Source organism: Ovis canadensis, chromosome X (genome assembly GCF_042477335.2).
Source record: "Ovis canadensis isolate MfBH-ARS-UI-01 breed Bighorn chromosome X, ARS-UI_OviCan_v2, whole genome shotgun sequence".
In the NCBI taxonomy this organism is placed as follows: Eukaryota; Metazoa; Chordata; class Mammalia; order Artiodactyla; family Bovidae; genus Ovis; species Ovis canadensis.
The window spans coordinates 144,330,347-144,357,238 of record NC_091727.1 but is presented as its reverse complement, the minus strand read 5'-3'; the positions used below and the strand labels follow the sequence as shown (position 1 = coordinate 144,357,238).

The following is a 26,892-nucleotide window of genomic DNA, read 5'->3' as shown; positions in this document are numbered from 1 at the left end:
TGCCCTAAAATTCTAAGATCCTTTGATTTTGTCGATATTGGCTCATGTCAAGCATTCCACATTCTCAAGAAAATGATAAAACTCAGTTGGCTATATTTGAAAAGTAAAATTGGACACATTTATTTCTTCTGTGTTGGTAAAGATCATACTTTCCTTTCTATTAATGTTAATAGAAATTACAAATTAATAATTTCAAGATTAATGAGGAAAAATACTTGACATTGTTTAGCAATTCAAAATATTGGATCTTTAGATGCTATTATATGACAACACTTCTTATTACAAAATAATTTTAGTGGAATATAGATTTAAAATATTTCAGGATCACAACAGTGCTTAAATGACAGGATCACTGTTATGGTTGCAGGCCTGGATAATATTAACAATATGAATGATCACAGTTAATACTAATACTGTAATATTTGAAATGGGTATCTTGTTATGTATGATGCATTTATCTAGGAAATATATAGTCAGATGGAACTGTGTCAGAACTGGTAGGAGCAACCAGAATTTTTTGTGAAGTATGCAATTCTTAATTTACTATTATTTATTTTTAAATTGTGCTAAGTGCTGACTCTGTGTCTCATGAAAACCTTACTGTAATGAGATCTTGGCTTAACCTACTGGTTAAGAAAAGTGTATTTCAGCCTTGAAACTGCACCTAATTTAAGCTTTGTGCCCATTTAAGAAAAGTATAGAATAAACCCAAGAAATAAACTGAAACAGACTTACAAAATTCCAACCACAAGGAATATTTAACTTTGAAAATTAAACTAAATCACACTTACTCTGCATAGTTTTAGACTCCAGGAAAAAAATATAAAACTGTCTATTTTAAATACAAGATGAATTTTTAAATACATAGTCGTGTAAACTGTAAACTAGGAAATGTACAAATTTTAAGCATACATTCCCCTTGCATAGCACTATTTCTTATATCCACATTAACAAATGTCAAAGAACTCTAAAAGTTTATCTAACCATTATTTTGGGTTGTGTGTGGGCTTCCCTGGTTGCTCAGTTGGTAAAGAATCCATCTGCAATGCAGGAGAACCTGGTACCATTCCTGGGTCAGGAAGATCCCCTGGAGAAGGGATTGGCTACCCACTCCAATATTACTGGGCTTCCCTTGTGGCTCAGCTGGTAAAGATCACACCTGCAATTCAAGAGACCTGGGTTTGATCCCTTGGTTGAGAAGATCCCCTAGAGAAGGGAAAGATTATCCACTCCAGTATTCTGGCCTAGAGAGTTCCATGGGCTCCATGGGGTCACAAAGAGTCAGACACTGCTAAGAGACTTTCACTTTTAAACAAATAAGGTCTACTTCTGAACCCCAAATTAAATTTATTTTACTTGATTTGAAGATGTGAATATGTAATAACTACTACTTTACAAAAGGCATTTTACAGAGGAAAGAAGCATTTGGTAAAACCATATGAGTAGCTTACTTTATATTATTTACTGGAATATTTTTTGTGGTCTCCCGTTGTAAATCAAAGTGGTCTAGTGTTTTCAAGAACTTAGAAGAGTTCAGTTAATATGACTGAATTAACTTCTGAACATCTTGCTTCTCTGCAATAGCCTAATATTAACAAGAGATAAAAAAATTTTGACTAATAATTTATATGTATAAAATTTAAAAAAGATTTGATTATACTAATAAGAAAATTCAGAGGTGTATGTAGCTAGCATGCAGTAATTGCACCTCTTGAGAATTACAGGCACTTGATTGGACTACCAGAGTTGAAACTCATCATAACTTATTCAATTCAATTCAGTCACTCAGTTGTGTCCGACTCTTTGTGACCCCATGGACTGCAGCACGCCGGGTCTCCCTGTCTATCACCAACCCCCGGAGTTTACTCAAACTCATGTCCATTGAGTTGATGATGCCATTCAATCATGTCATTCTCTGTCATCGCCTCTCCTCCTGCCTTCAGTCTTTCCTAGCATCAGGGTCTTTTCCAATGAGTCAGTTCTTCGCATCAGGTGGACAAACTATCGGAGCTTCAGCTACAACATCAGTCTTTCCAATGAGTGTTCAGGACCGATTTCCTTTAGGAGTGACTGGCTGCATCTCACTGCAGTCCAAGGGACCCTCAGTTAGAAAGATGGTAACAATAACCCTATATGCGAGGCAGCAAAAGAGACACAGATGTATAGAACAGTCTTTTGGACTCTGGGAGAGGGCGAGGGTGGGATGATCTGGGAGAACGGCATTGAAACATGTATATTATCATATGTGAAATGAATCTCCAGTCCAGGTTTGATGCATGATACAGGATGCTCAGGGCTGGTGCACTGGGATGACCCCAAAGGATGGGATGGGGAGGGAGGTTGGAAGGGGGTTGAGGATGGGGAACACATGTACACCCATGGCAGATTCATGTCAGTGTATGGCAAAACCAATACAATATTGTGAAGTAATTAGCCTCCAATTAAAATAAGTAATTTTTTTTTAAAGAGTCTTTCCAACACTACAGTTCAAAAGCATCAATCCTTTGACGTTTAGCTTTCTTTATGGTCCAACTCTCAAATCCATGCGTGACTACTGGTAAAACCATAGCTTTGACTAGTCGGACCTTTGTCAGCAAAGTAATGTCTCTGCTTTTTAGTATGCTGTCTAGGTTGGTCATAGCTTTTCTTCCAAGGAGTAAGCGTCTTTTAATTTCATGGCTGCAGTCATCATCTGCAGTTATTTTGAGCCCCCAAAATAAAGTCTCTCAATATTTTCATTGTTTTACCATCTATCTGCTATGAAGTGATGAGACTGAATGAAATGATCTTAGTTTTCTGAATGTTGAGTTTTAAACCAGTCTTTTCACGCTCCTCTTTCACTTTCGTCAAGGGGTTCTTTAGATAAGATTGTTTTTAAAAGAGCCAATACATAATGGCACATTGGTGGATATAGTTACATGATTACTTGAAGCTGTAGTTCTGATTACAAATGAAGTTAGCTTACTTTCGTTAACACCATCTGAATCAATTACTCATTTATCCATAAGTTTTAAGTTGATATAAGTTAAATATTATTTACCAACCTAGACAGCATATTAAAAGCAGAGACATTATTTTGCCAACAAAGGCCCATCTAGTGAAGGCTATGGTTTTTCTAGTAGTCATGTATGGATGTGAGAGGTAGACTAAAAAGAAAGCTGAGCATCGAAGAACTGATGCTTTTGAACTGTGGTGTTGGAGAAGACTCTCAAGAGTTCCTCGGACTACAAGATCCAACCAGTCAATCCTAAAGGAAATCAGTCCTGAATATTCATTGGAAGGACTGATGCTGAAGCTGAAACTCCAATACTTTGGCCACCTGATGCGAAGAACTTACTCATTGGAAAAGACCCCGATGCTGGGAAAGATTGAAGGCAGGAGAAGGGGACAACAGAGGATGAGATGATTGGATGGCATCATCAACTCAATGGAAATGAGTTTGAGTAAACTCCAGGAGTGCGCAATGCCCAGGGAGGCCTGGCGTGCTACAATCCATGGGGTTGCCGAGAGTCAGACACGACTGAGCAACTGAACGGAACTAAATAACTTGTTTGGAATTACAATTAACCTTTCATTAGGTTGTGAAACTTCAAGTTAAAACTGTCTCCCCCATCACCTCCAATCTGACTCCCCTTGTGATAGAAATTTATTGTTTAAATTCTCTTCTTAACTTGGTTGCAAAAAAAAAAAAAAAAAAGCCACCCACATGCCATGGCTCCCTGTGTTCTTTTACCCTGGAATTCTACCATTACTGAACAGTATCTGCTCAGCTTTGTTAAATCTTTTACAACCCCCACCCGCATATTGTAGAAGCAAAAGCAAAAAACCAAAAAAAAAAAAAAAATCCAGAGAATTTCAACCGTCTGGCATATTGAGACATTGAAAACTAAAGAAGGAATCCTAAGTTATGGTCAGAACATCTTTCTTTTTTTTTCCAAATAGCACAAATGCAAGAAATCAAAACAAAAATATCACAGAGATAAAACTTCAGAGGCTTAATTCACTTATAGCTATCAAAGTAAAATACTGTTGCAGAGGATCTTTTCCATCTGTAGTGGTCAGTATGGTAGCTAGTAGTCATGTGTGACTGTTAAGCATTTGAAATATAGCAAGACTAAATTGAGATATGCTTATAAATATATGTATAATATATATTTTTTACATATATATCATTATAAAAACTGCTTTAAGAGTAAGAGATTAAATGGATTTAAGAAATTTTCATGGTTATAGAACCAGTAGACCATATAATTCTAAGGAACACATCTTTTCCTTTGAATATTTTCAATTGCCTTAATAGTTGCAACAGTTTTGTTTTTTCCTTTTTTGTTATTACTTTTTAAAAAACTATGATAACAATTATGTCATTATTTTAGATTAAGTATTAAATATTCCTCCTTCTAAGGAATTATTATTATCTTTTAATACTTTGATCGAATCCTGGGAAATTGTTAACTCATCTGCACATCTGCTCATTTGGTTAGTCCAACAAATATCTGACAATTCTCATTTTAAATAAGTAAGAAATGGGCTATAAGAAGAGAAATTACTTTTGCTTATTACAGTTCCCCAAAATTATGCTCTAAAGCTTAAAGACACTTTCGATTTATTAGCTAGTATGTGATTGCAGGAGCCAGTGTACATCTGGGAAATATCATATAGATTCAAATCAAAATGCCAGAGAACAGAGATAGTAACTAACTGGATTTCCCTAGTGCAAAGTGTGTTTCTTTCTGCAAGTTGAGCGGGAAAAGCTCCAATAACTTTTTATATTACTTTATTTCCCCAGTTCTATCAGAATTGGGATTTCTTCCCATTACATCTTTAGGTTTATTTATTTTTGGCATATTCACCAAAGGTAGTCCCACAAAATATCACCATCTTAAAGGTTTTCATATATTCAGTTAAGTTCAGTTCAGTCCAGTCACTCAGTCATGTCCGCCATAAGGGTGGTGTCATCTGCATATCTGAGGTTATTGATATTTCTCCCGGCATTCCTAATTCCAGCTTGTACTTCTTCCAGCCCAGCATTTCTCATGATGTACTCTGCATATCATGAGAAACACTGGCCTGAAGAAGCACAAGCTGGAATCAAGTTTGCCAGGAGAAATATCAACATATTAGTGTCCCCCAAATATTTTCACATTGTTATGCTCAGATACCAGAAAAGAAGAAATTACTAAAACAAAATAAACTTATGACAGATTGTTCTACTAAAGAGAAAAGTGGATAATGAAATAACCTTTGGAATGAGGAGACATCTCATCTGAGCATCTGAAGACAATTTCTTGTTACTAGGCAGTGTGCAGCAACCCTTTCAGATACGTACAAATGTTATAAGCAATGTTCATAAGAAGCATAAACATACTGGTTTTCCAATTCTATACCTTGAATATAAAGTATTTGCAAGGCACATACAAGCTTTGATATAACTATGCATATAGTATAGGAGGTAATAACGTGCTTTAATGCAGATAGAATTATGGTATACATTCACTAAACTGAAGAACATTTACTCTTCCTAAATAATTATCAACTTAAATTCTATATGCTCATTTGATTTCTGAATAGTCTAATATGGGTAGATGCTAAATTATTTTTGCATATCATGTGATTATGTATATCTATATGGTATTAGTCATTTCGTTTCTTAATGTTTCATGGTCTCTTGAACCTAGCTTATTAGGAACATCTAAAATAAAATAAAAGCCTATATTCTACATTCCTGTGGGGTTAGTGGGGCCATACCTATCATAAATAATTTGTCTTTTTAAACCTTTTCCTGCTTGTTTAGAAGGGGATATAGCATAAACATGTGACAGCAGGTGATTTGCAGTTTGATTAAATGAACTGACAGACTGCTCAGAGACTGATTCAGCATCTTATTGTTATTGCAATAAATCTTTTGCAATTTACTCCCAGTTTTCTTCAAGATCAGCATCTCCATTATAATGTTGGTGAAGTCACATAGCTACTTCACTCGTTTTTTATACAGTCTCTATTTTGAACAACATTTGGAAAGAATAGACTCATTGAATGGCATTGCTATACTTCCTGGTGGCTCAGATGGTAAAAGCATCTGGCTACAATGTGGGAAACCTGGGTTTGATCCCTGTGTCGGGAAGATCCTCTGGAGAAGGAAATGGCAACCCACTCCAGTACTCTTGCCTGGAAAATCCCATGGACAGAGGAGCCTGGTGGGCTGCAGTCCATGGGGTCACAAAGAGTCGGACACAACTGAGCAACTTCACTTCACTTCACATGGCATTGCTAAGAGTGGCAGACATTAGAAATGTCAAGATTTACCATTGAGTGTATGAAGAGCTATACAGAGAAATGAACACTTTCAGATACGATTTAGATACATTGCCACCATTTTATTGAGAGCATGACATGACAATGCAATTTTTCAGAATTTTGAATAATGGTAAATTTTCCAATAATAAGAGCGGCATGAAAGGAACTTCTTGCAAGAATGGGTTCCAAATAATCTTAAGAGCTAAAATTAAATTAAATTACTTAAATTTCCAACCATATTAATTGGTAGCCTTTACAAACACCTAGAAAATGCCAGTTCTGATACTGATATTCTAACTTTAGCTTCAAAGGTAATTGTCCTGATTTTTAAATGGTAGAGTAAAGCTTTACTGATGTGAATACAAATAAAAGCAAAAAGTGAGGAAATAGTTACATGAGTGACTCACACATAAGAAAGTGGAGTCTAGGCCTTCATGTTTTTCAAAAGCAAGCATTACTGAGAAATGGAGACAGACTTGAGATAGACTAGAGACCGCTGAAATAGGAAGTACATAACAAGTTGTTTTAATTGCTAATGCCTGTGTATTAACAGGGCAATCTGTGACAATTGTGCTATCAATAATTACTGAGACATGGTTAAGGAACAGACAAAGCAACAAGAGATGATACTCCCAGACAAATGGAGATCCGGTAATTGTCTACAGTATCAAACTCTCATGTATAATGATTTTTGAAGTTTGAGGTTTATGAGAGCAGTTCATTATGTATTTCAAACAAAGCTCTATTTTGCTATTGTTCTTCCATCGACTGGAGTAGTAAGCACTGCATGTGAAATTGTGCCCAAGGGAATCCATGTCTACCAGTTGGTTAACCTTGTGACATTTCACTAAAAAGCTCTAGGTTTTTTTGAAGTACATAATTCATGAATCTCTCTGATTGTTTAGCTTTAATCAGCACTTGAATAAATTGAGTTGCTATCATATTAATGCAAGTTGTAATGCTTTAGTGAGGCTTTTGCTTTTTATTTTCTACAGTCGATTAAGTGGTTCAGGGATTTCTAGTTCTTAAAACAGGAATTCAGTTTAGAAGGCAGCAGAGTTATGAATCCAACAATGATAGCAGAAGCATGTGAAGTACATCCCTACAACTGTTGGCATGTTTCATTTAAACTCCCAGATTAGGTTGCCGGTATAGATTTGTTCTCAGACTTCTTGTCTTCTCTGTTGTCAGATATGTCTATCTTTGCATTTTTCAGCTCTATACATGATTATTCCCGAATCTAGGTAGGTTGATGTGGTTATGTAATTGCCCAATATGACAGCAGGCAAGGAAATGTAGTTTATATCCTTCAGGACCTGACAAGGTAATGCACTGAAAACATCGGTCTTTCTCTGCTGCTGCTGCTACTGCTAAGTCACTTCAGTCATGTCCAACTCTGTGTGACCCCATAGACGACAGCCCACCAGTTTCCCCATCCCTGGGATTCTCCAGGCAAGAACGCTGGAGTGGGTTGCCATTTCCTTCTCCAATGCATGAAAGTGAAAAGTGAAAGTGAAGTCGCTCAGTAGTGTCCAACTCTTAGCGACTCCATGGACTGTAGCCCATCAGGCTCCTCCATTAATGGGATTTTCCAGACAAGAGTACTGGAGTGGGGTGCCATTGCCTTCTCCGCAGTCTTTTTCTAAGGAGTACAAATGGAGATAGTAGTGATCTCTATAGATATGGAGAAATGCGACTCTTGTGTGCCAAGTGCCTAGGTATTCATCTTCACATTTTGAAGAGTGAGAAGAAGAATCTATTTGAAATTGTGCTTTAATGACTAGGTATCATTTCACTGTTTTTCTTTTTCAGCATAATTTGCCCATTTTAGACCAGGTAACTATTTTAGCAAAAAGAAAACATTTTAATTATGCTATGCTATATACTGTTTGAACTAAAGAAGAAAGTTATTACCAATACAAACTGGGCCATGTTTGAATAGATCATTTAAGACTGAGACAAATGGGTCCCACAGTGGTAGTAAGAATTTCCTCAGTGAAACTGCACGTATGCTTGGGACAAAGACATCTCCCCACCACTGTGCAAAGTAAATAGGCACAGGCGTTTCATATGATTTTGTGCCTAACCACTGTCCCTTCTAGAAGCTCATTAATGTGTACCCAGCCCTTCAACTGTAAACTCTTTAGGGATACTTCTGTATGATAAGCAGTAGCCTTGGAAAATTAGTTGCAGATTGCTACCAAGCATGCTGTGTCTAGTGATGCCAAAAGGAGGCATAGGATATCCTCTGATTTATCAGAGAAAGCAACTCAATTTTCCAGTGTATCAGCATTTGTGTGTGTGTGTGTGTGTGTGTGTGTGTGTGTGTGTGTGTTAGTTGCTCAGTCGTATCTGACTCTTTGTGAACCCCATGGACTGTAGACCACCAGGCTCCTCTGTCCATGGAATTCTACAGGCAAGAACACTGGAGTGGGTTGCCATGCCCTTCTCCAGGGAACCTTCCATACCCAGGGAGCGAACCCAGGTCTCCTGCATTGCAGGCAGATTCTTTACCATTTCAGCTACCTGGGAAGTCCATCAGCATTTGTAGGACAAATATATGGTGATATGAAAGTGATTAACTCTAAAAATTTTAAAACTCATTTTGGTCCAAAACATTAAAATGTTCACATTCCTCATTTAGTTAGGCTATTATTGGTAAGTCATTTAATACACATTTGCTTACACTCATGCCATATTTTTGTCCTAAATATCCTTGTTTTTATTAAACATAAATTACGTTTGAAATTTTTATTCATGAAGCTTTATTCTTTTCCACTTATTTATATTTTGCTCTTCAAAATATTCATCGTAGTGTTTTGGTTAACATCCCACATATACTGGTTTAAATAACTGAAAAAAAAGGACAAAAACATTTTGTCAAACCTTTTGTTTGAAAAATATTTGTAATAAATACATAAACAGGGATAAATTTAGCAATCATTATTGAATCTATTGGAAGTAGGTATTTAAAATAAAAATTTCAATTTGAACCATCATCCCTTGTTTAAAAAATCCTCTGAGGCCCTATGATATGCATGTGTAACTCAATTTAATTGCTTATATGTAACTTTGAGGGTATCAAGGTACATTTGAATAGTAGCTCCCTTGTTTCTCTTTTCCTTCTAAAGCAATAGACTTTCAGACTGTGGAAGTGATTTCAGATGGTCTCGGCCTGCAGGAGGTTGAAACAAGATTTTGGTTCCCTGGTCAGAGACTGAAGTCAAGCCACAGCAGTGGATAGTGACAAGGCCCTGGCCCATCAGCTTTGTAGAAATGAATTTTTACAAAGAGACAGAAAATAGTGAAACAAGTAAAGTGTTTATTAAAAAGAAAAAGAGTACATGTGAATAGACACAAGCAGACCCAACCACACAGAGCCACACCCTCATGGTAGTCTGAAGCATTTATATTGCACAATTTCCTCTGGTTTCCTCTGGCCAATCATTTTGTTTTCCCTTCTCTGAGTCTGTATTTGGCTTTATTCAGGGTCCTCCCCAGTGTGTAAGGGCAATTTTTAGCCAGATAGAGTCTAGTGAACAGGCTTATGGGTAGGTCGACATCACTTTCTATACAATGGAGCCCCCTCCCTTTTTGACCTTTTTGCACATGTGTAGTTGGGAAGGTCTCCTTGACCTTGAGAATGAGAAATATGTGGCCTCTTTATCCTTTATTTGCCCAGGGCTCAGCTCCTCTCTTGGCCATTGCTGTTATCTTAAAGTGTCCACCAGAGGCAAAAGCTAACTATTTAGCTTGTTCTTGTTATTTCTTTACCCATGGAAAAGAAATGCAAAAAAGCAAAATGGCTGTCTGGGGAGGCCCTTACAAATAGCTGTGAAAAGAAGAGAAGCAAAAAGCCAAGGAGAAAAGGAAATATATAAGCATCTGAAAGTAGAGTTCCAAAGAATAGCAAGAAGAGATAAGAAAGCCTTCTTCAGCACACAATGTAAAGAAATAGAGGAAAAGAACAGAACGGGAAAGACTAGAGATCTCTTCAAGAAAATTAGAGATACCAAGGGAATGTTTCATGCAAAGATGGACTCAATAAAGGACAGAAATGGTCTGGACCTAACAGAAGCAGAAGATATTAAGAAGAGATGGTAAGAATACACAGAAGAACTGTACAAAAAAGATCTTCACAACCCGGATAATCACAATGGTGTGATCACTCATCTAGAGCCAGACATCTTGGAATGTGAAGTCAAGTGGGCCTTAGAAAGCATCACTACAAACAAAGCTAGTGGAGGTGATGGAATTCCGGTTGAGCTATTTCAAATCCTGAGAGATGAAGCTGTGAGAGTGCTGCACTCAATATGCCAGTAAATTTGGAAAACTCAGCAGTGGTCACAGGACTGAAAAAGGTCAGTTTTCATTCCAATCCCAAAGAAAGGCAATGCCAAAGAATGCTCAAACTACCGCACAATTGCACTCATCTCACACACTAGTAAAGTAATGCTCAAAATTCTCCAATCCAGGCTTCAGTAATACGTGAACCGTGAACTTCCTTATGTTCAAGCTGGTTTTAGAAAAGGCAGAGGAACCAGAGATCAAATTGCCAACATCTGCTGGATCATGGAAAAAGCAAGAGAGTTCCAGAAAAACATCTATTTATGCTTTATTGACTATGCCAAAGCCTTTGACTGTGTGGATCACAATCAACTGTGGAAGATTCTGAAAGAGATGGGAATACCAGACCACCTAACCTGCCTCTTGAAAAATCTGTATGCAGGTCAGGAAGCAACAGTTAGAACTGGACATGGAACAACAGACTGGCTCCAAATAGGAAAAGGAGTACGTCAAGGCTGTATATTGTCACCCTGCTTATTTAACTTATACGCAGAGCATATCATGAGAAATGATGGACTGGAAGAAACACAAACTGGAATCAAGATTGCAGGGAGAAATATCAATAACCTCAGATATGCAGACGACACCACCCTTATGGCAGAAAGTGAAGAGGAACTAAAAAGCCTCTTGATGAAAGTGAAAGAGGAGAGTGAAAAAGTTGGCTTAAAGGTCAACATTCAGAAAACAAAGATCATGGCATCTGGTCCCATCACTTCATGGGAAATAGATGGGGAAACAGTAGAAACAGTGTCAGACTTTATTTTTTTTTGGCTCCAAAATCACTGCAGATGGTGACTGCATCCATGAAATTAAAAGACGCTTACTCCTTGGAAGAAAAGTTATGACCAACCTAGATAGCATGTTCAAAAGCAGAGACATTACTTTGCTGACTAATGTCTGTCTAGTCAAGGCTATGCTTTTTCCTGTGGTCATGTATGGATGTGAGAGTTGGACTGTGAAAAGGCTGAGTGCCAAAGAATTGATGCTTTTGAACTGTGGTGTTGGAGAAGACTCTTGAGAGTCCCTTGGACTGCAAGGAGATCCAACCACTCCATTCTGAAGGAGATTAACCCTGGGATTTCTTTGGAAGGAATGATGCTAAAGCTGAAACTCCAGTACTTTGGCCACCTCATGTGAAGAGTTGACTCATTGGAAAAGACTGTGATGCTGGGAGGGATTGGGGGCAGGAGGAGAAGGGGACGACCCAGGATGAGATGGCTGGATAGCATCACTGACTCGATGGACGTGAGTCTGAGTGAACTCCGGGAGTTGATGATGAACAGGGAGGCCTGGTGTGCTGCGATTCATGGGGTCACAAAGAGTCGGACCCGACTGAGTGACTGAACTGAACTGAACTGAACTGAGCTGTTATTTCTATCAGGAGGTGTAAAGAGGAGGTTGGCTGTAAGTGTCTAATCTGGCGCCCATCTATCTCCTGCTTCAGAGATAAGTCTTATTTCTTTCTCATTTTATACCCAGAGACAATTTGAGACTCCTAACTTCCAACTGCTCTATCATCTCCATTACTCAGCTGTCTGCAAACTGGATGATCATACTTTCCAATTTTCTTAGCCGCTAGTAATTCAGCATTGCACTAATTCAGACCAGTTTGATTTTGCCAACAGAATTCATCAAGACAATGTGCTGTGCCTTCATGAGTACTCCTCAGTTTAGAAAGAAAAAAAAAAAAAAAAGCAATTACTGCTTTAAAAGATATGCCTGGAGAGAGTATCACAATAATTGCTAAAATCAAGAGATTAAAAATTAAAAATTCCTTTGTTTTGATTGCTTGCAATGGCATACACACAAAAACACATATACATTATTATCAACACAAATACATTAAAAGTACTTTTTTCAAGAAGAAAACATTTTCATTACAATGTATATGGTAACATTTTGTCTCACCTAGTGAACATAGATTAACAACAGAATTCTGTGGGAGATCTCATTCTAAAGAAATGCAAGGTCAAATCCTAAATTTCTGTACTTGAAAGTCATTCAACTGATATCTTTTCAATCCTCATACCCCCATGGCATTTTTGCCACAGAAATACCTAGGTTGCCATTAGTGTTTTGTTAAAAGCTAATGGATTTGCTCCCCCAATATCCACTACTTGTCAGGCTTTCTCTGTATTTTATATCTTTGCTTCTTTGATTGACGTTTTGTTCTCTGGTTACTTTTATGAAGTGTTGTACTATGTTTTCAGAATTCAATTCTTAATACATGATATGCTTTTATTCTCCAATAACAATTTATTTATTTCAGAATATTTTAGGTTGTTGTCTAGAAGTATATATCCCCCCTAAAGTTATGCTTTTACTTTGTATTTGATAAAAATAAAAGATTTCATTCTGGAAATAGTGTGGCAGTGTTTGCAGTATTTCTCATCTAGAAGTAACTTCTTTTTCATGTAGTGGTCTCTATGAAGTGACGTGAAGTGAAGTCGCTCAGTCGTGTCCGTCTCTTTGCGACCCCATGGACTCTAGCCTACCAGGCTCCTCTGTCCATGGGATTTCCAGGCAATAGTCCTGGAGTGGATTGCCATTTCCTTCTCCAGGGGATCTTCCCAACCCAGGGATTGAACCCGGGTCTCTCGCATTGTAGGCAGACGCTTTACTGTCTGAGCCACCAGGGAAGTCAAATTAAGTCCAATTCAGAGTTTAAAACCATGAGAAATTCTAATCGAGTTATTACTTGTCAGTTCCTCATATTGAAGTTTGAAAATTAAAAGATCCATAATATTAAAAGTTGTGCCATTTAAAACTTGTGCCCTGCACTTCAACAGTAGTCACTTTGTGATTCCTAGTAATTAAATTTGTACACATAGTGAAATTGCTTTTGGATATTGACAAGCCAGATATTTCTACATTGGGAAATCTCCCTGTTCCCTAGAAAATCTTGGAAATTTTCTTCAAATGGCCACAGTGTTGACTCAGATTTGCTTTTGACTATTCAATTTCCTGGACAAAGAGGATCATTGAATGATTTTACACAACCATTAAGCATATTTTTGTTGGGGAAAAAAAAAAGCTAACATGTTTTACATTGTTGGCAAATTCTTGAAAGCAATGCAACAATTAAAACATAAATTTACAAATAACAGAAATAGTCACCAACAAGTCACTGCTTAATCACAGTGGGCATCAAGAACAAGGAATTTTCCTTATATATACAAGGTGAATTTAAATTTTTCATATGTTCAACAATAGAAGTCACTTGCTAGATCAATCTTTATCCAAGTTTAATATAACCAGGGGAACGTTACCTGATTCACATATGGAAGAAGTAGAGATCCATTCTGAATTTTATATATATATATATATATATATGAAAGCTTTCACTATTTTGAGCTAAGATAACAAGGCACTTTGAAGATATTACATCTCCTTGATCTCACAGAGGCTATCTGAGAAGATTGAATGAGCAACTACGCTTACATATAGTTGAGAGGGCCCAGGGCAGTGTGTGTGTGTGTGTGTGTGTAGTTTAGATGAAAATTTGAGTTAAGTTGGAATTAACATGGGAATTAAACTTAATAGATCTGCCAAACACAAGCCAATCACTATTAGACAGAGATGTTCATCTTGTAATAATATTTTAATTAATAAGAAGGTGTAAAATATTGATAATGTTATTTCAATCTGCCTTTAATTTTATTTATTTTCTCCTCTCAGATTAGAAAGCAAAATTTAAAAAGTCCTCAGGGAAAAAGTAAAGAACTACATTTCACTAAACAGTTCCCCCAACACTAACAAATTTTCTTTTTACTTCTTCCTAAGCCTTTTACTTCTATAATGATAGTGTATATTCGTGAGAAAAATTTATTATTTAGCAGAATTGACACTGTTAATATACAAGTTATAGATTAAGATTCTATTAGCTAAAAGAGTGTTAAGTAGAACTACACAGAATTTCTAGACATGAATCTTTATTTTGCTTGTGCTCTCTTTCTTTCTTTATATATATGTGTATGATATTTGCATATGAATCCATATTTAAACATATATTTTATATTATATATTCATAGTTAAATACGTTTTATTTATAGTCAATTATATCAGTCCTAAAACACAGATGTTTAAGAAAAAATTAATAAAACTTATGCTGTCTCATTGATCCTAAGGATTTATTTATTTTTCCTTGTTGAACTAGCATTTTCTGAGTGATACTAATGAAACTAGTGAAAAATTACGTTTTGTGCTATGAAGTTATGTGATCCGAAATTGAGCACAGGAACAAATTTAGGTGGATTTAAACTTAATTCTAAATATAATTAAGTTCTTAGTAAGTGTGTTTCTAAGGTATGACACATAGAACTAATAAGATAAATGATTGTGATATCATGCATCTTTATTTTGATTTTGCTTTTAGTAAATATTAAAACCCCTTATTTAAATAAACATGTAGTTGGCCATTTAAACCAAAAAGCAAAGCTGAAACATCATGTTTGAATTTGCTCATCATATTTTTCTTCCTTTGGGGCACTAGCTAGAACCTTATCCATGTTAAAAGCACAAGCACAATTCTGAAAATGTTCTTAGGAATGCCAAATTCAACTGAGCAGGCTGTGTTTGTCCAATGAAGCTCCAATGCCCTCTTGTATTTAATCATTGCAAATACATAAGGATCTGCGTGCTCCTAAAAGCTTAACACCAAGCCATACTGGCCACATCAAGGAAACTACTACCTTGTAATTCATATCTATTTTAGAGAAACATATCTAAAAACTGCTCTCATACTTTAATCACTTTTTTGTTCTTGGATTTCTTTCTCATTTCTGTTTGAGTTGTTCATTCACAACTTGGTTCAATAAGTACTTTGTATTGTTATTAATTCCATGTGTACAGCTGTTTAGAAACTTTCACAGAAAGTCTGTATTTGTTTGGAAATGAATCCAATTAAGAAATATGAATGACATATCTTTCCAGCTTGGCAGAAAATGTGAGAGAAATTATTGCCTAAAGGTTATTGCTGTGTCTTCTTTTCAGTCTGTTCCCTTCAAACTTTGTGGCAGTAAATGCCGAAGAACCTCATGTATCAAACTTATAGCAAGCTGTGAGCCAGGTGTCTTCAACTGCAGGCCATATACTGAGCTAGATTAATCATTTTAATCTTTTGAATACAATTCCCACAAATTGAGTAACCTTAATCTAAGTAAAGCTGTGGTTGCTAAATTCTTTATTCTCTCCCTTCTGAATTGTTACACTTTCAGCCTGCAATAACCATAGGAAAAAAAAAAAAGGCAGTTGTTGCTTTTTTTTTTTTCCCATAGAAGAAAGGCAATATGTGTTTTGAGTAAATTGAGACTGTTAGCACCTTGCGAACAGGAGCCAGAGTGACATTTTTATACAAAACTCAATCATTTAGTCTATTGCTCTGTCTCTTACTGTCACTCAGTAAAGATCTGCTTATATTTACATGCTAAAAAAAATTTCCATCATTTTGTACTATCTTTGATAGTCATCAAAACCAACTGCAATATGCACTATGGTATGGTATGCTGTTCAGGTGAAAAAAAGAGGTCTTCTCTGTAATTTCTCTGAAAACCAGAATCAAGATATATGGAGCAAAAATGAATGATGACCAAACTCAACAGTTCAGTTCAGTGCAGTCGCTCAGTCGTGTCTGACTCTTTGCGACCCCATGAATCGCAGCACGCCAGGTCTCCCTGTCCATCACCGTCTCCCGGAGTTCACTCAGACTCACGTCCATCGAGTCCGTGATGCTATCCAGCCATCTCATCCTGGGTAGTCCCCTTCTCCTCCTGCCCTCAATCTCTCCCAGCATCAGAGTCTTTTCCAATGAGTCAACTCTTCGCATGAGGTGGCCAAAGGACTGGAGTTTCAGCTTTAGCATCATTCCTTCCAAAGAAATCCCAGGGTTGATCTCCTTCAGAATGGACTGGTTGGATCTCCTTGCAGTCCAAGAGACCCTCAGGTGTCTTCTTCAACACCACAGTTCAAACGCATCAATTCTTTGGTGTTCAGCCTTTTCACAGTCCAACGCTCACATCCATATGTGACCAGTGGAAAAACCATTAGCCTTGACTAGACGGAACTTAGTTGGCAAAGTAATGTCTCTGCTTTTGAATATACTATCTAGGTTGGTCATAACTTTCTTCCAAGGAGTAAGCGTCTTTTAATTTCATGGGTGCAGTCACCATCTGCAGTGATTTTGGAGCCCCCAAAAATAAAGTCTAACACTGTCTCAACTGTTTCCCCATCTATTTCCCATGAAGTGATGGAACCGGATGCCATGATCTTCGTTTTCTTTCTTTCTTTTTTTTTTTTTTTCCATGAAGAGCAAAAGTTTAATATACCAAAGACATTTTGTTTGATGCACTTAATATCAATATTTGGAAGGATTTTTTAAGATTTAAAAAGAAGGCGTTAATAATAGCTCTGTACAATAATATTTAAAAGAACAAGAAAATGAAAACATCTTTATACCATATTTTCACAAACTGCTCTAAAGACAGCAAACTCGTGCTCAGTTGCTTTTCCTTTATTTTAAAATAAGTTATCAATAATTCTAAACCAGTCTAAAATGTATTGTTCATGAATCAAATCTAAGTAGTCATACTTGCAAAAATGTTTTGCAATGAGTCCTGGGCCTACAGAGAGACTGGAGTTTACTTTCAAATTGTATGACTGGCTTCCAATAATCCCTTATCCGTAGACTTACAAGCAAAATACCAGATATTAAGGATCAGATTTAATTCTTTGGTATAAGCATGAAACTGTTATTGATAGCTTTCCGTGGCTAGCATAACCAAGTAACCAAAGGACCATGAGAAACAACAATGAAGTCTAGTATACCCTGCAACGCAGGCAGGAGCCACAACAATGTTTTGTGTTTTAACAGGGAAAATCAACACAAATAACACACTGAAGGGAAACCTAACACCTACTTAGAGGTTTTAACATTACAGCAAATCAAAAAGTCAAGCTTCAAAATGACCAAACTCGTAACCTGTAGTTTTAATATTTTGCTGCATTTTGGTATTATATCATAACTTAAAATTTACAACCATCTGAGAACTTTCAGCACTAGCTTGTCACAACAAATTAACTCCTCCTAACCCTCCAGAGTATGAGGAGGGGCAATCCTTTTCTCACCACAAATGCCTGAACTTTACACAAGAAATCAGAAGCAAAGGTACAGAACAAGGTCATAATAATGTTAACTCTATCATAATTTTGTACTTTTTATCTTGTGACTTATACATTTTTTTAAGAGCTGTATGTATACTGTTCAACTTAGTAAACTTAAAATTTAACTTTTCCAAATAAGAAGTCCAGGACTTTATGGCTAATTTTCCTGTCAAAATATCTATAGAACTCAATCCATTTTAATTATAATTATTTTAAATATCATCTGAAGAATACTTTGTGTACACTAGACTCAAAACTATACTAAATCCAAACAGTATACCTATGACCTAGGTTTTAAAGTCTTCATCTCAGTTACCATCTTCCACCTGCTACTTTCTCTCCACACAAATTACCAGATTTTTACTCTGCACTTTCCTCCAATTAGGCTCTATCAGATAACTCTGTAAACACCCATTTACAGCCTTTAAACACCAACATTTTAAACAGAAGCTAATGCCCGGAGTCACATTTCTTATTTTAAGAAAGTTCAGCATTAAAGATTTACAACTCTGGAGGATTAACCTAATGTTATTTGAAAAATGAACGAAGTTCCAGATATCCCCATAAATCTTAAACTCCCAAACTGAAATTCTAATAATTTTTTATATCCCTAATGAAGAAAAGTCAACTGCACTTATTACACCAGCACTATTAAAGTATAAGTGACAGCAACAAAGGGACCTATTTCAAATCTTGAAGATCAAGATTTACAATGGAAAGGTGTAAAAAATGGGCAAAGGTGATGGGATCCTAAATACCACTATCATAAAATAATCAATTTCTATCTTTCCACATTCTTTCTGCTGCATGAGGAATCAAAAAAGTCAAATAGAGAATTGTTCTGTCTGGGCTAACCATGAAATCTATAAGAACATATAGGTATATTCCCTGTTATTCTTTCAGGGCAGTATTTATACATGTTTAAAAAAACCTTCAAAAATAAAAATAAGAGTTATTTAGCCTTGTGAATATTTTGAAATAAAGTTTCTTGAATTTCTGTGATGAGCTCTTCAAGCAATTAAATTTTTAAGAGTCATCACTGAAAAGTTCCTTTGACATGGGATCTATCCCATGGTTACAAAGCAGCTTCCTCCTTTGCGGAAAGTGAGAGTGGCTCTTTGTTCCTTCAGGATCCCAAATCGCTCATTCAAAGTCATCCCAGTCTGTTTTCCAACACTGTTTATGTTAAATTGTAGGGGGACACCTTTAGGAACTTTCTTTACATCAGATTGATCCCGTTTTGTCAAGAATGAGGGCACAGCAGTACGAGTTAATCGTGGTTTCTGAGTTACTGGGCACTGCACCGCTCCTGGATTATCAATGGATACAGTCAAAATTCCTCCATTTGTGGTGGAAGTTCGCCATTGACAAGTTCTCTTTGCTACTACATTGTCTAGCAGTTGTTCTGAGTTCAACTGGGCCTGAACCTTCAGGCCTCTTCCTAAAAGAAAAGTTGCCTGACGAGTGTCTTTCTGATGACTTAATTTATTTCCACTCCTGGTAAAATTATTTGGAATGTTATTTTTTCTATTTAACTGGTTAGGTGTCTTGAGAGCTGCAACTGGTTTTCTCTACACTTCATTTTGTCTCAGAAGGTTTGCCTTCCTTTTTAATGCTGGAAAATATCGTTCTATATTCTCGTCACTTAGAGGCGGTCGATTCATAGGACTAATTCCTTTTCGAATTCCAGTTGCTTTCCTAGCTGCAAGGCCAGTGATAACTCCATAAGGACGTCTCTTCCCAGGCATCACTCTTCCTCTACGGCTCAGACTATTCTTACCAAAACCAGAATTTTGTTGAATACCCCATCTTACTCTCATCCTGAATTGCCTGGCACCACTTTGCTGAAGTCTTCTATTTAATCTCGGGAAATTCTGCTTCTTTCCTTCCTTTCGATTCAATTTGATGATATCATCCAAAGACATATCAATTTTGTCCAGGTTTTCATTGCTGCGGGCTTTCGGCAGCGCAGGCAGCGGGGTTGCGGTGGCTCCCATTAACTGGGTACTAAACCGGTTCATGGCTGGAGAGGTCGAGCTGGAACAGTCAGACGAGAAGGCCAGAGGCTGAGGCCTGCCACCTCCCACTCAGGCACGCAGACCGATCTTCGTTTTCTGAATGTTGAGCTTTAAGCCAACTTTTTCACTCTCCTCTTTCACTTTCATCAAGAGGCTTTTTAGCTCCTCTTCACTTTCTGCCATAAGGGTGGTGTTATCTGCATATCTGAGGTTATTGATATTTCTCCCGGCAATCTTGATTCCAGCTTATGTTTCTTCCAGACCAGCGTTTCTCATTATGTACTCTGCATATAAGTTAAATCAGCAGGGTGACAATATACAGCCTTGATGTACTCCTTTTCCTATTTGGAACCATGATCCAGCGGATGTTGGCAATTTGATCTCTGGTTCCTCTGCCTTTTCTAAAACCAGCTTGAACATCAGGGAGTTCATGATTCACATATTACTGAAGCCTGGATTGGAGAATTTTGAGCATTACTTTACTAGTGTGTGAGATGAGTGCAATTGTGAGGTAGTTTCAGCATTCTTTGGCATTGCCTTTGTTTGGGATTGGAATGAAAACTGACTGTTTCCAGTCCTGTGGCCACTGCTGAGTTTTCCAAATTTACTGGCATATTAAGTGCAGCACTTTCACAGCATCATCTTTCAGGATTTGAAATAGCTCAACTGGAATTCCATCACCTCCACTAGCTTTGTCCGTAGTGATGCTTTCTAAGGCCCACTTGACTTCGCACTCCAAGATGTCTGGCTCTAGATTAGTGATCACATCATCAGGATTATCTGGGTCGTGAAGATCTTTTTTGTACAGTTCTTCCATGTATTCTTGGCACCTCTTCTTAATATCCTCTGCTTCTGTTAGGTCCAGACCATTTCTGTCCTTTATTGAGCCCATCTTTGCATGAAATGTTCCCTTGGTATCTCTAATTTTCTTGAAGAGATCTCTGGTCTTTCCCATTCTGTTGTTTTCCTCTATTTCTTTATCCAAGTTACCCAAGTCTTTGTCTCAACCAGTAACGCTGAAGAAACTGAAGTTGAATGGTTTTATGAAGACCTACAAGATATTTTAGAACTAACAGCCAAAAAAGATGTCTTTTCATTATAGGGGACTGGAATGCAAAAGTAGGAAGTCAAGAAACACCTGGAGTAACAGGCAGATTTGGCCTTGGAATGCAGAATGGAACAGGGCAAAGACTAATAGAGTTTTGCCAAGAAAATGCACTGGTCATAGCAAACACCCTCTTCCAACAACACAAGAGAAGACTCTACACATGGACATCACCAGATGGTCAACATTGAAATCAGATTGATTATATTCTTTGCAGCCAAAGATGGAGAAGCTCTATACAGTCAACAAAAACAAGACCAGGAGCTGACTGTGGCTCAGATCATGAACTCCTTATTACCAAATTCAGACTTAAATTGAAGAAAGTAGGGAAAACCGCTAGACCATTCAGGTATGACCTAAATCAAATCCCTTATGATTATACAGTGGAAGTCAGAAATAGATTTAAGGGTCTAGATCTGATAGATAGAGTGCCTGATGAACTATGGAATGAGATTTGTGATATTGTACAGGAGACAGGGATCAAGACCATCCCCATGGAAAAGAAATGCAAAAAAGCAAAATGGCTGTCTGGGGAGGCCTTACAAATAGCTGTGAAAAGAAGAGAGGTGAAAAGCAAAGGAGAAAAGGAAAGATATAAGCATCTGAATGCAGAGTTTCAAAGAATAGCAAGAAGAGATAAGAAAGCCTTCTTCAGCAACCAATGCAAAGAAATAGAGGAAAACAACAGAATGGAAGACTGAACTCGAGAGATTAATTCAAATTATGTTTAAATCAAATATGTTTTTGAAACATTTCTACCATATTGTCAGGACTACCATTTACATCATTTAGTAGATTATATATTCTGCAACTTTCCCTTTTTTCAGGCGTTTAATGTCTTATAATTTAGTTTCTTGGTGTTTAAATAAATAGTGTATTTGAATGGTTCAAAAAATCAAAACCATGAAACAAGGTACACACCTAGAAACCTTACTTCCATTAACAGTCCCCATTTATTCTGCTTATCCTTGTCTCTCTAAGCAATCACTATGTTTTCTTATGTGTGTTTCAAAGTTTTTTTATGTAGATATAAGCAGTTTCATAGTATCTATCCTATTTGTTATATACAGTTCCTAATAGATGGATACAAGGATTTAACTACAATCTTAAAATGGTAAAGAGTGATGTAATAAATAACACTGCACAGACATCATTCATACATATTTCCAGAAGTGAGGTCATTGGGTCAAGTGAAGTTTAAAAATCAACTTATCTAGTTCTAGAAAAGTGTTATTATTGTTTTGGGGAATAATATAAGGAGAATAATCAGCTTTATGGTTTTGAGCCTTCTTACAAGATTACAGCCATGTATTTTCCCTTGTTCCATTTTAAAGTTTTATACTGAAGTATTTTAAAGTTTTTTTTTCTTATTACCACTACACAATTCCAGTTGTATTTATATGTTCCTACTGTAAATGGGAGTCCCAGGTGGCTCTAGTGATAAAGAACCTGCCTGCCAATGCAGGAGACATAAGAGATGTAAGTTTATTTTTTTTTAAGAGATGTAAGTTTAATCCCTGGGTGGGGAAGATCCCCTGGAGGAGGGCATAGCAACCCACTCCAGTATTCTAGCCTGGAGAGTCCCATGGATATAGAAGCTTGGCAGGTTACAGTCCATAGGGTTGCAAAGAGTTGAACATGACTGAAGTGACTTACCATGCATGCATGCACTGTAAATGTCCTTGCAGTCTTAGAAAAATAATTTCTGTGAATGTAAAAACTATAAGGATAATTGAGCAAAATTGGTAGTAGCACACAGTATAATTTTTATCAAATATGTGCTAATCCAAATACTTTATTTGCATTAATATTTAATGAACAATTATTTCTCATGCTAAGTTTATGCTACCGTGGTAAAGGCCTGGGAATTCTTCAAATACTTGCTGATTAATATATTATCATAAAACTTTTCAAATTGGAGAAAATAAAAAAAGCCTTATTATTGTTTAGTGATTTGTCTCTTTAAATAGATTCAAATAATGAATTAATTCTATAGTTAACATCATTTACACTTTCCAAGTTGTTCACTAGGATTTAGCTGTGTGACACCCAGTTAATGGGATCCAGTGCCTAAATCTCCATGAGCAGCTTGGAAATATAACATGTCTCTGAGGCAGTAATGTCATAGCTGCTGCATTTTTTATAGATGTCTGTATTCACTTCATTTCATATATGTGTATACATAATAGCAATATTAAGCACTTTTAATCACTGCTAACTTGTTAAGTCTAACACCTTTAGATAGAGAATAAATAATTTTATCTTTGTTTTAACAGAAGGACAGTAAATTACTGAGACCAAGTAATTCACAATACTGTAAGAAAAGGTGGCTATTTGAACTGAACTGCTGTTGGATGTAGGTAGAGACTAAGTCAGAAGTAAAAACGTGAAGCAGAAAACTAGCACAAGAATTTTTCAGGTAGTAGCATTACTTGATCTCAACTACCTAGCTCACATGCTAGCCTGGCTATCCTTGTATCTGCTGAGCTTAACTGGTCACTTTCTTTTATTTCTTTCTCAGCTCCTGCTGTATAATGACTCAAGCTCACCCCAGTTTCTAGAATGGTATTGCAAAATTTAAAAATATTTTTTAAAAGTGTGTGGTTTCATATGGTAAACTAAAATTTTAACTATTTTTTGTTGTTGGTCATAACAAACTGCTTTCCACAAAAAATTGGAAGCCAGGTAGTTTTAGTATAACATTTTAGGAGAAGGGTGAGGAATGGCAGCCCAAAGAAGAGCTATGAAGGCAAAGCTTAATTAAGATATGGAATAGCTGAAGTGTAATATTTAGATAGAATATTGTATCACCAGATTTTAAAAGTTTAACTTCTTTGAGATAGTAACCTTTACAATATACATAGAAAATCACCAATTGGATTAATTTATCAAGATTATTTGTTAGTTTGCAAAGTGTTTTTGTGTGTGAATAATATGAACTGATAAAGAGAAAATATAATTGTGATTACTCGGAAGCAGAGTTCTTTGACAAGTCAAATGAGTAAAAATTATTTAATAATAAAGTCTTGGCTGTCGCTTAACCTTGTCAGCATCATACAGTCCAATATGTGTCTCTGAAAAGACACCAGATACAAAGCATAGATTTTCTCAAAATGTCTGCAGAAGTATGAAAGGACATATATTACAACTTAGTTCTCTAGTTTTTCCTTTTTTTAAAATTAAAGTACTGCAATGACAGTAGACTGGAGAGTGTATTCAATCAAGGCAGACTTGGAATTCACTCAGAAGAATTTAACAATATGATAAGAAATGGAATTTAGCATTTTCAAGTCTGACTGCCTTGGGAAGACACTGTATTTTCAATCAGCATGCATCAATTTTTAATATTAAGAAAGGAACTGAAGCAAATATTCAGCAGAGGCTTAGAAAAATGCAAAACACTATTATCCTGTGGTTAGTTTTCTGCTGCATTGAGTCTTACTTTCCACATTTCAATATGATTAAAAAAACTTTCCCTCAATCTATCAATTCTTGCCTGGAAAATCCCATGGATGGGGGAGCCTGGTATGCTGCAGTCCATGGGGTGACACAGCTGGGCGACTTCCCTTTCACTTTTCACTTTCATGCATTGGAGAAGGAAATGGAAACCCACTCCAGTGTTCTTGCTTGGAGAATCCCAGGGATGGGGGAGCTTGGTGGGCTGCCATCTATGGGGTCGCACAGAGTTGGACACAACTGAAGTGTCTGGCAATCTATCAATATAAAGTTTCACCACTGTGGTATGAATAAAATGTAGAGTGTTCTTTTTTCCATTCTGACATTTATAACAAAACTCTTTGTCATTTTTCTTTTGAAACTATGAGAGGAAATACTTTTAAAATAGAATTTCAGTAATGCATTTGTAAACATAACCTCTATCCTTTGAACTACTAAATGTTAACCTTGCTATAAAAAATGTCATTTCTTTAGGTTTTGAATAAGCTGTAAGGAGTAAGGACATAGAATTAAAATGCAAAGGTGACTATGGTTAGAATAATCAAATATTGTCTAAAATGTGTATTTCTAAGCATTGAATAATGTTATATAAAATATTTTATTACCATTACAAAGTATAAAATAGGATTAAATTTTTCTTCGTTCGGCTTCCCTGATAGCTCAGTTGGTAAAGAAACCACCTGCAATTCAGGAGACCTCAGTTCAATTCCTGGATCAGGAAGATCCTCTGGAGAATGGATAGGCTTCCCACTCCAGTATTCTTGGGCTTCCCTTGTGGCTCAGCTGGTGAAAAATCCACCTGCAATGTGGGAGACCTAGGTTCAATCCCTGGGTTGGGAAGATCCCCTTGAGAAGGGAACAGCTACCCACTCCAGTTTTCTGGCCTGGAGAACTTCATGGACTGTGTAGTCCATAGGTTTGCAAAGAGTCAGACACAGCTGAGCAACTTTCGGTTTTTCTTTGATGGCCCATTTTTTGAAGAAGACATTATATAATTCAGCTATTGGCCAATTGAGCTGCAATTCTTCTTAGCAGTTTCTCTTTTCCAAAAGTTACTTCAGTAAAGGAGAGAGCAAGCTAGCCATTAATCACTCCTTTATTGATTCCACCTCATCTCATTTGGGTCACCTCTAACTCCCTCCCTTTTCTCTTCTCCATGTAACCCTATGAACCTCTCTGGGCGTCCCTCACTGTGGAGAAACTTTTCATCTTTAATCTAGATGTTTTATCAACAGTGCTATATAGAAGGAGAAGTCTGGAGACTACTGTGAAAATAAGACTGAAAACCAGAAGCAGGAGGCTTAAGTCCAAACCCTGAGAACACCAGAGAACTCCTGACTCTAGGGAACATTAATTGACAGGAGCTAATCAAACTCCTCTATATCTACACTGAAACCAAGCACCACCCAAGGGCCAACAAGTCCCAGAGCAAGACATACCACGCAAATTCTCCAGCAACACAGGAACACAGCCCTGAGCTCCAATATACAAGCTTCCCAAAGTTACTCCAAAACCATTGACATCTCATAACTCATTACTGGACACTTCAGTGCATTCAAGAGAGAAGAAATACAGCTCCACCTACCAGAACACCAACACAAGCTTCCCTAACCAAGAAACCTTGACAAGCCACCTGTACAACCCCAGCCACAGCGAGGAAATTCCACAATAAAGAGAAATCCACAAACTGCCAGAATACAGAAAGGCCACCCCAAACTCAGCAATATAAACAAGATGAAGAGACAGAAAAATACCCAGCAGGTAAAAGAACAAGATTAATGCCCACCAAACCAAACAAAAGAGGAAGAGATAGGGAATCTACCTGAGAAAGAATTCCAAATAATGATAGTGAAAATGATCCAAAATCTTGAAATCAAAATGGAATCACAGATAAATAACCTGGAGACAAGGATTGAGAAGATGCAAGAAAGGTTTAACAAGGACCTAGAAGAAATAAAAAAGAGTCAGTATGTAATGAATAATGCAATGAATAAGATCAAAAACACTCTGGAGGCAACAAAGGGTTGAATAACAGAGGCAGAAGATAGGATTAGTTAAGTAGAAGATAGAATGGTAGAAATAAATGAATCAGAGAGGAAAAAAAAAACGAATTAAAGGAAATGAGGACAATCTCAGAGACCTCCAGGACAGGGTTAAATGCCCCAACATTCAAATCATAGGAGTCCCAGAAGAAGAAGACAAAAAGAAAGACCATGAGAAAATACTTGAGGAGATAATAGTTGAAAACTTCCCTAAAATGGGGAAGGAAATCATCACCCAAGTCCAGGAAACCCAGAGAGTCCCAAACAGGATAAACCCAAGGCAAAATACCCCAAGACACATATTAATCAAAGTAACAAAGATCAAACACAAAGAACAAATATTAAAAGCAGCAAGGGAAAAACAACAAATAACACACAAAGGGATTCCCATAAGGATAACAGCTGATATTTCAATAGAAACTCTTCAGGCAGGCCAGGAGGGAATGGCAACACATACTTAAAGTGATGA

The 26,892-nt window shown here is 36.8% G+C and overlaps 1 protein-coding gene and 1 pseudogene across 2 annotated transcripts in view; one reads left to right on the top strand and one right to left on the bottom strand.

Annotated features, from left to right (window-relative positions):
- PCDH11X (protocadherin 11 X-linked) overlaps positions 1-26,892 on the top strand; it is a 965,230-nt gene that overhangs the window by 311,123 nt on the left and 627,215 nt on the right. The window lies entirely within an intron of this gene.
- LOC138930063 (UAP56-interacting factor pseudogene) lies at positions 16,920-19,886 on the bottom strand (annotated as a pseudogene).